Source organism: Notothenia coriiceps, unplaced genomic scaffold, assembly GCF_000735185.1.
Source record: "Notothenia coriiceps isolate Sejong01 unplaced genomic scaffold, NC01 NC01_scaffold00026318, whole genome shotgun sequence".
Taxonomy (NCBI): Eukaryota; Metazoa; Chordata; class Actinopteri; order Perciformes; family Nototheniidae; genus Notothenia; species Notothenia coriiceps.
The window spans coordinates 112943-121614 of record NW_011359019.1 but is presented as its reverse complement, the minus strand read 5'-3'; the positions used below and the strand labels follow the sequence as shown (position 1 = coordinate 121614).

Here is an 8672-nt window from a genome sequence, read left to right as displayed (position 1 = left end):
TTTGCTCTCCTCCACCCTGTTTTTGCATGCGCTGCAGCTGACCACGCCCCCCTGCAAAGGAGGGGGCCGAGTTACGAGCGTCATGTTACCATGCTGTTACCATGCCAAGGCAACCTCTCATTTCCCTGATTGGTGTAGAGTTGGCCATATAGGCGGAGCTCCTCGTCACTGACGTCAGACTATTTTCAAATCTGGATCAGTCTGTATCAGATCCGTTCCAGCCCTGTTTTTAGAGATTTTGGGTATGGAGGAAAAGAGAGAGGGTTGTGTTTTCTGACACTTGGTGAGTTCCCTGACACACCGGGGACACATATTCATGTATAAAAGACGTACAAAGGTGCATTTTGCATCATAGGTCCCCTTTAANAAAAAGAAAAAGGAGGTAAGGGGATTTAAAGGGAACATCCGAATGAATTGGAGTAATACATGCAGTGTATTTGTTAACATTTACAAAGGTAAAGTGTCATTTTACCTTTGTAAATGTTAACAAATACACTGCATGTATTACTCCAATTCATTCGGATGTTCCCTTTAAATCCCCTTACCTCCTTTTTCTTTTTAAATCTCAGCCAATGATAAGACAGACTCCGGTACCATGTGAACAGACAACTTCAGTCCGACACGGAAGTGTTCAGACAGCATTGCCCCTAATTCCTTCTGTCCAGCCCACTTCTACTGAAAAACTCCCCTCATTGGTCAACACACATCCCCTAAGCTTCTCATTGGCTGCATGCTTGACTCTGCTGCTCTGCCATTGGCTGCTTGTGTTTGAGAGCCCTCACCCTGCTTTGTGCTGCTGTCTGGGCAGCAGCAGGGGTCTGGGGAGTGGGAGGAGGGAGTTAAGCAAAAGAAAGGACAGAATGAGACTGGAGGGGTTGTGTGGGGGGAAGAGACCCATCTAAAAAAGAGAGGGACAGAGAGGGGAGATAGAGGGAGGAACTCAAGCACACAGAGGGAGAGGGGAGGGAGCAAAGAGGGTTACCTCATAGAGAGCTGCTAGTGTGCACACGGAGCAGGGAGAAGTTGTGGGAAAGTAAACAGCACAGGAGAATCCAATCTGTTTCAGCCCCTTGCAGCCCCCGCAGAACACCAGAGGGATGAGTGTACTGGAGCCGGTAGTGTGGTAAAAACTGAGAGTTTATGGGAGGTAACCAGGATTAAAGGGCCACCAGGGAGACCTGAAGCTTCTCGGAGGACACACTACTGAAGGCAAGGAGGTGAGATATCATGTTATCCTTTAAACACTTTCCTTCCTCCATTCTGTCTCTCTCCCTCCTCTCTCTCAGCATGGTTAGCATGTTGCAGAGACAGCAGCTTTGTCCATTGATGGAGTGGAGTTGGGGGGTGGGTGTTGCTGGTTTGTGCCTCTCTGTCTCAGCCGGTGGAGGAGGAGAGGATGGGAACGACATAGTAGCCGTGTGGCCTTTTTTTGTTGAGTACACACCATCATGGACGATTAAACCCAAGCCGGCAGAGCTACAGAGCGTGAGGCCTTGTTATGATAGCAGCAGTTCCTGAGACAGACACCAGGAAGGATGAGCGGGAGATTGCCGGCTCATCCAAGACCCACACCTCTGGCCGGCTGTTTTTCTGCAGCACTGCACAACTCTCCCACAGCCTCAGGCTATAAAAAGAAATCCTCTGGCCCGTCCTTAACTATTCCAGTTTGACGGTTACTTCCCGGAGTACAATAGCCCCTCCCAGGATGGATTTCATGCTGCCTCTATACTCTGCAACAGAGGGGAGACGGGGGTGAGGGGGACTAGGAGACCTCTGACCAACTCATTTGCATTTTAAGCTAGGGCACTGTTTCTGCCTCACTTGCCGGATGTCCAAGTAGTAACTCCATGGACTCACTGTATCAGATTGTTTTCTTCTTAGTCACAGTCTAGCACTTCCAACACACATTAACAATCCATGCATGCATGGCCTGCTACCACAAAGACTTCACTATCAATGGGAACTCTTCCTCTTTTGGCACACACTCGCCCATGAACTTGTACTAATGCATTGATATGTACACACACGAAGCCTTGGTGCTCAAAACACAATCGGTCATTTGATAGTGGTGTCACGCCTGCCATATGTTTACAGGTGTACTGTGTGACACACTGACTGCATTCCCATGGGAATGTCAGATTACCCAACAGAAGGAAGTCAGGGATGTTTGTAAATTGAGGCCTACCTTCAGTATTTTGTTGTCAACCAAACAGGACTTAATATCCTCTAAGGTCTTCCGATAAACCTTCAGGCCAAAGCAACATAACTACTCTAATTTGAAGAATAATCTGAAGCTCATATCTTTAATATGAATCATGATAGCTTTAATTGTTGGTAGTTAGCCAATATTAAATGCCTTTCATGACACTTCCTGAATTGTGACTGAACACTTTGATTCAGAAGCATATTTTCATAGATGATATCTAATAAGATTGGAGCTCATTTTCTCTCACATTGATGATAGTGAAAGCATGCTTTGCTGCCTAATTCTGTATAATGGCTAAGTTCAGACAAACACAATGCTTGATGCTAAATGCAAAAACCTGACTGGGAAAAAAAGATTTAGGTCACTTCACCAGCCAAAATCGAGAGACTGATTTAATCCGACATTTTAGATCTGCTCAAGGGTAGTTCAAATAACTGCTGTTGTTTCATTTCACGGCATTGCTATACTAGTGGTGATACTGTTGTCCAGGATCAGGCTGAATTTGGTTGAGGACGTAGCTAATATCTCTAAGATTGGAGCTTTGCCGTTGAATCAGAAACAGAACTCAATTTGGACACATTTCTCTTAGTCTGTACTACTTCAAAGGGCTATAGACATGGCAAATCTACCATACAGGATCATCACACAAACTAAGACTAAAAAGTGACTTTCTTTCGGGTCTTTTAATGTGTAAACGTATTGGATATGTGCAAACTCTGGACTTTGGAAGTGAAGCTGTCTATAAAAATGGATGCAAAATGTGAAACGTCAGCTTACCATTTATGAAAAGAACCGATAAGCAAAACAAAGCATGATCTGTGTGCTGTAGTAGAAAGTGGCTCTACATATAAAAGCTAACTTCATGTTTTATGGGGATAATTTAGCGTGTGAATACAAGTTCATAGGAGTTCTTCCATGGCAAGCTGTGGCAGGTCTGAAATTCTCTGGGAAACATCCTCGATGACATGTCATCTTGGGGTTGGAACCTGGTAGGGTGGAGAATGAAAGGCGTGGTGGGCATGTACCAGACAGGGAGTGTTTGAACTGTTTGTTACATCAGAGCAGGGTTTTGAAGTATGACACTGTGCACACAAACAATGCTATCTGCATCATACTGTGGGCTACAACTTATTTCAGACTTTGCAATCTGAATGCACAGACAAATATCACTGGAACACGATGATTCACAGGCCAGGTCATCAATACAGGGTTAAGATTAAAGAGTATTTTTCTGTGTGACTTCTAAATGTTAGTCACACTAGGTCAAAAAACTGTAGGTGTCACTTCTCTCTTTTACTTAGAAATGACTCATCAATTGAGTCACATTATTCAAGCAGCAAGTCTTTTTGAATATAATAATAATAATAATAATAACTTTTATTTATATAGCGCTTTTCAATAACCCAAAGTCGCTTACAAAAACAATTAAAAGTACAGAAAGGGGGTGAACAGGCAGAAGACAACATATTGGACAAGAAAATTGAACATGAACATTACATGAACAGGCAAAGGACAACACAGGGGGGAGCAAGCATAGGACAACGATATACTATAATATACTGCTGAGCATGCTAATAAGAGGGCCAACACAGAGGGCCAATTACAATAACTAACTTCCATTTCTTTTTTGAATAACAGCATATCCATTTCACCTCTCCTGTCACTACCTCTGCACTACCCTCACAATAATACAACAACACCTGAAGGATGGATTGTATTTTTAACTGTACCCACTCTAGGAATCAAAGCCAAGATATCGCGACTTCTTTTGCGTTTAGTTGTTCTATTCCTGATAACAGTTTAACTCTTGTGGGTCCCCAAAATGTATTGAAATGCAATTTAAAGGGGGCCTATTATCCTAATGTTCAGGTTCGTATTTGCATGTGTGGTGCTTCTACTGTGACATGTCTACATGCTTTAATGTTCAAAAAGGTGTTTATTTTTCTCATACTGCCTGTGCTGCAGCACCTCTTTTCACCCTCTGTCTGAAACTAGATTGGTTAGCTGGCCTGCTCTAATGTGATTGGTCAACTGCTTAGATATGTCCCGCCCCTAAGCCTATCACGTAAAATATGTTGGAGACATTGGAGAGTTACTGGAAAAGTAAAAAATTACTTTGATGGCTGTACTTGTTTTACATGGGAATAGGGAGTTGACAAACAACACACCAATCAAGAAACCATAAATGACGACTTCAAAAACGACTCCATGTGCCAGGAGCGGTTGCGGCACGTAATACATTTAGCCTTACATGAGTTTCTGTTCGAGCCTTCAGCTAGTGCTGTATTCCTAAGCTAGCTAGTTAATGACTAACTTTATAAACAATAACATACTGTGGCTGTGAGGTGGAGTGGTCATCTTTTTGAAGGTTGGTGGTTTGATTCCCAGCCCTTGCAGTCAACATGTCCATGTGTATTTGTGTAAGATACATCCCCGAGTTGCTCCCGCTGGCATCGCCACTGATGTGTTAGTGTGTGTGAATGTTAGTCTTTCTGAGCAGGTGGCACCTTGTATGAATGAGTGTGAATGGGTAAATACTGAATTGTTTATATAAAAGTGCTTTGAGGGGTCGTAAAGATTGGAGTAGCTCTATATAAATGCAGTCCATTTACCATTTTCTGTAAAAAGATGATGGTGTCTCACAATGGTTGAAAACAAATTTGGTGGGAGAATGGTAGAGACCGAGTGAGATTGGGTTTTGTTATCCATAAAAACTGAGAGAAATGTATTTGTTACGTTGTTGGCATTGACCAACCACCCAGTCCAGCCTCGGAAGATACAACATGAAAAATGGTGTGCCATAAGTATTTCTCTTGATAAACCAAAGCATTGTCAAGTTAAAACATTCAGGACATTCTTATCTCTGTTCAGTGTTTATTCAATAAAGCACACATGAGTCCAGCATCCTGAGCAAAAATACCATATGGGAGGTGGAGGTTACTCCTCTGTGTCCTTGAGTAATGGCTGCGACACCATCAGCACATCTCTGCTGTTGAGGACTGACACTACTGGAACTGTTGCCCACAGCAGAGGGCATATGAAGGCCGGGCTGTCTCCTGAATGAATAACATGTTCCTGAATGTCTTAACTTTGGCCAAATAACCTAAAACCTGGGGGACGGTATCTTAAATATGCATGGTTAACCTTCTAACCTGTTGTGTTTACTGTGGAACATCATATTCCACATTGCCTTCGGCACGCAGTGTTCAGAAATGTAAAATATTGAAAACATGATGAATAATTCAATAGACTGTGTTCTTCTGTATTTCATGAAACCTTTTTTGGAAGGGCAATGTTAAGGCGAATCCATGAAATGAACAACCTCCCACCCGTTGGGATGCCTTTTGACAGCCTGAGAAATATACTGTTCTCCAGGAGCTGTTTGCAGTTCCAAAATTGGCCACGTCACACATTGGTATCTCTTGATAGGAAGTCCTCAGGGAAAGCTGAAGAAGGAAGCAGCGCAGGAGGCAGAAACGTCTCTGCCTGGCACTGTTTGTTGTTGTCAACGGTCCGCTGCTCTCTCATTGTCTGCTGAGTGTTTGTGTGCCGTTTGCTGTTAAGGCAAAAGCTTTAAGTAGCAGTGGGCTCAGTGACTTTCTGTTAGATTTTCCAATGCTGTTTATTCAGTCGTCACCAGCTGCTGCTCTCTGCCATTGTGTATTGATATACCCGACTGACACTGACCAATGGATGTGAGGTTTGTCTGCACTTGGTCAAACATAGCATTCTCTAAATCAGTGGCTGGAACTAAATATGCGGCCCAGCAGATCAGCAAAGTCCTTACTGAATGCTTAGAAAGCAGAAACAGTTTTTTGTCCTTAAATTTAACTTTTTAAAGCAGATTACATATCCGTTCTGCTTTGTAAAGTGAAGTACAGTACAAAAGGGAGCTCAGAAGAAATGAGGCAACCTAAATAATGTGCCAAGTACACACAAGATCCAACTCAGTAATCAAGGATTGCGCAATTTAAATGTAAAAATCGTTGACTAAATTACAATAAAAAACAACACTGAATATGAAAATCTCAAAACTGCTACATTTCAACAAGACGTTACATAATTTTTGAAGTTTTAATCAGGATTTTCTAAGCCTATGTACCGCAGATCACAAATGAAAGTGTACACACACCTCACTTTCCTTTAGTCGTAGACAACATCCCTTTACTCATTAGCACATTTGGTGAACAGCGGGAGAGTTTCCGAGCTCTAAGTAGGTCAGGGACAGGGTGTGTAGGAGTCAGTTTCATCTCTATTCTGTGATGTATGATGTAAGAATAGCTTTCACAAAGCTCCACTCCCGGGGCTCTTTATTTTTCTAAGCTGGAGAGTGTTTGATGGCTTGTCCAATTGCCTCCCTTCAAAGAAAGTTTCTCAGAATACCTGTCATCTTGATTCTGCGGAGCGTTATTTTTTGAAGTGAAAAACTTTTAGGCTTCCAGTTTTGTGTGTGTGTGTGTTATCAAGCTAAACTTTTATTCAAGGGACCAGCTGTCTTGTTGATTGTCATAATGTGGAAATATGAATTATAGTTCCGAGATATCACGGCGGTTCGTGTTCACTTAATCCTTTCACTCCAGTGAACAATGAAGAATGATATCTTAGTTAGCATGGCTTTCATCTGTAGAAGAGCAGTGGCAAGACATTCTGGTGGTTTGGTTTCTATAACGTTGATTCAAAAGGGACACCATTTTTTATGTTCAAGTTCTAGTAATCAAATTAATGTGTAAAAAAACTTTTTGATAGTAGAAGTCCTGCATTTAAAATGTTTCTTTAATATATGCATAAACGTAAAGCACCAAGACATACTTAAAGAATAAAAAGTACTCCAAATGAAAAATGGCAGATTTCAGAAAAATATCCAGAGAAACCCCTCTTTAGGGTACTTTGGGATTTTAGTTTTACTATTTACAGACCATTTGTGGACCAAAACCTATAATACACAGGAAAAGATACCCCACCAAAAGCCAAATAGGTCCTCTTTAAGATGGAGCTTATGACTCATTCAAGGAATTAATAGTTCGTCTAAGTTATCTTAACCTATAATAATACATGATAAATGATATAAATATTTTGTATGATGAATCAGAATCTTCAAAGTAACTTAAGCAAACATGTAAAAAGTGAAAAGCACATGATTTCTCTTGCACTTGTGTGAGAGTGGAAGTATAAAAGGAAATGGGAATACTCCAGTAAAATACCTGAAACTTGCACTAAAGTAGAGTGATTATACTTAGTTACTGTTCACAACAAGTACAGTGAGCCATACTATAGCCTACACAGCAATGACCTGTGAGCTAATCAGTGCTGCAGTGACGAACGTAGAAACAATTCTTTCTAAGGCTGAGCATAAGTTTTTCCCTCCACAAAAGAGTCATTGTTTATTTGACCGATGTGTAGGCCGACTGGAAAAACTGTGTGTGTGTGTTACAAGAGGAGGAGGCTTGGTCCAAAGGCTGCTGGGCATATCGTAAACACGCAGAGAACAGATTCCTAAAGAATGCAACAACCCTTGCTTTTATTTTTCTAGGTAATTTAAAGCCTTCTTCAACACATATGGTAATTAAGATTTCAAAGGCATCACTGCTACTGAACCACAGTGCTAACAAACATCATGCCCTCATTCAGCTGTCAAAAAGCAGTAGTAAAAGATAATGAGAGCTGTAACTGACAGCATAACAGCCCATGTGTCCAGGTTAAACACCATGCTGCTCACAATGAATTGTCTAGCCCGGCCCAGTTTCAGCCGCCTCCGCTCCATGCTGTCATTCCCCCAAAGGAGTCCGACAAACTGCCCCATCAGGCCCAAGAATGTTCCAGCATTGGAAGCAGTTTAATGCTAATCAAAATGTAAAGCAGATGCTGGGTTCATTGAGCGGTACACCAACATGCACAGAGCGGGTACGTCAGAGAAAATCCCCACTTTGTGTAATAAAAAAACAATTTCTGTTTGCAGCAATTTCATTCCTTGAGAGCTGGTGCGTCAGGGAAGATGTCCATTTTATTTTGAAAATATGCTAAAAACAATTCTCATTCATTTACATGACTGCAGCTGACAATTTACATGGCCGGCTTTTTGTTGAGGAAGTACCATGGGTTTCAAATCACAAAACATGATGTGTTTGCAAATACAGTATGACTGCTTGTGTATTTCGTATTTGTTGAATTTTTTCCTAAAGTTTTGTTTGCTGTCAGACCTGTTTCGATTGATAGGACTAGGTGTAATTAGCCTCTTAGATAAAGAAGGTCTGTATTGTTGGGGCACTTTACATCAGTGTGTGTGTGTATCTTAATTAATCTGCCACTAAGCCTCGTCAGACTTTTATGTTTGGCAGTTTAACAGTTTTCTAATGGCCATATGTCATTTTTATAGAGCTAAGATTGAACTCTCTCTGTGCATGTTGTCTAGATCTAAGTGCCGATCACTCAGTTTTATGGATTTATATAGTCAAACAGTTTATAAAGA

General features: G+C 41.5%; 1 protein-coding gene across 1 annotated transcript in view; it reads left to right on the top strand.

Annotated features, from left to right (window-relative positions):
- Positions 1-860: 860 nt before the first annotated feature.
- Positions 861-8672, top strand: part of LOC104956748 (rho guanine nucleotide exchange factor 10-like protein) — a 61854-nt gene continuing 54042 nt past the window's right edge. The window contains exon 1 of the mRNA XM_010784274.1: positions 861-1217. The gene's annotated coding sequence lies outside the window, so the exon portion shown is untranslated. The remainder of the gene's footprint in view (positions 1218-8672) is intronic.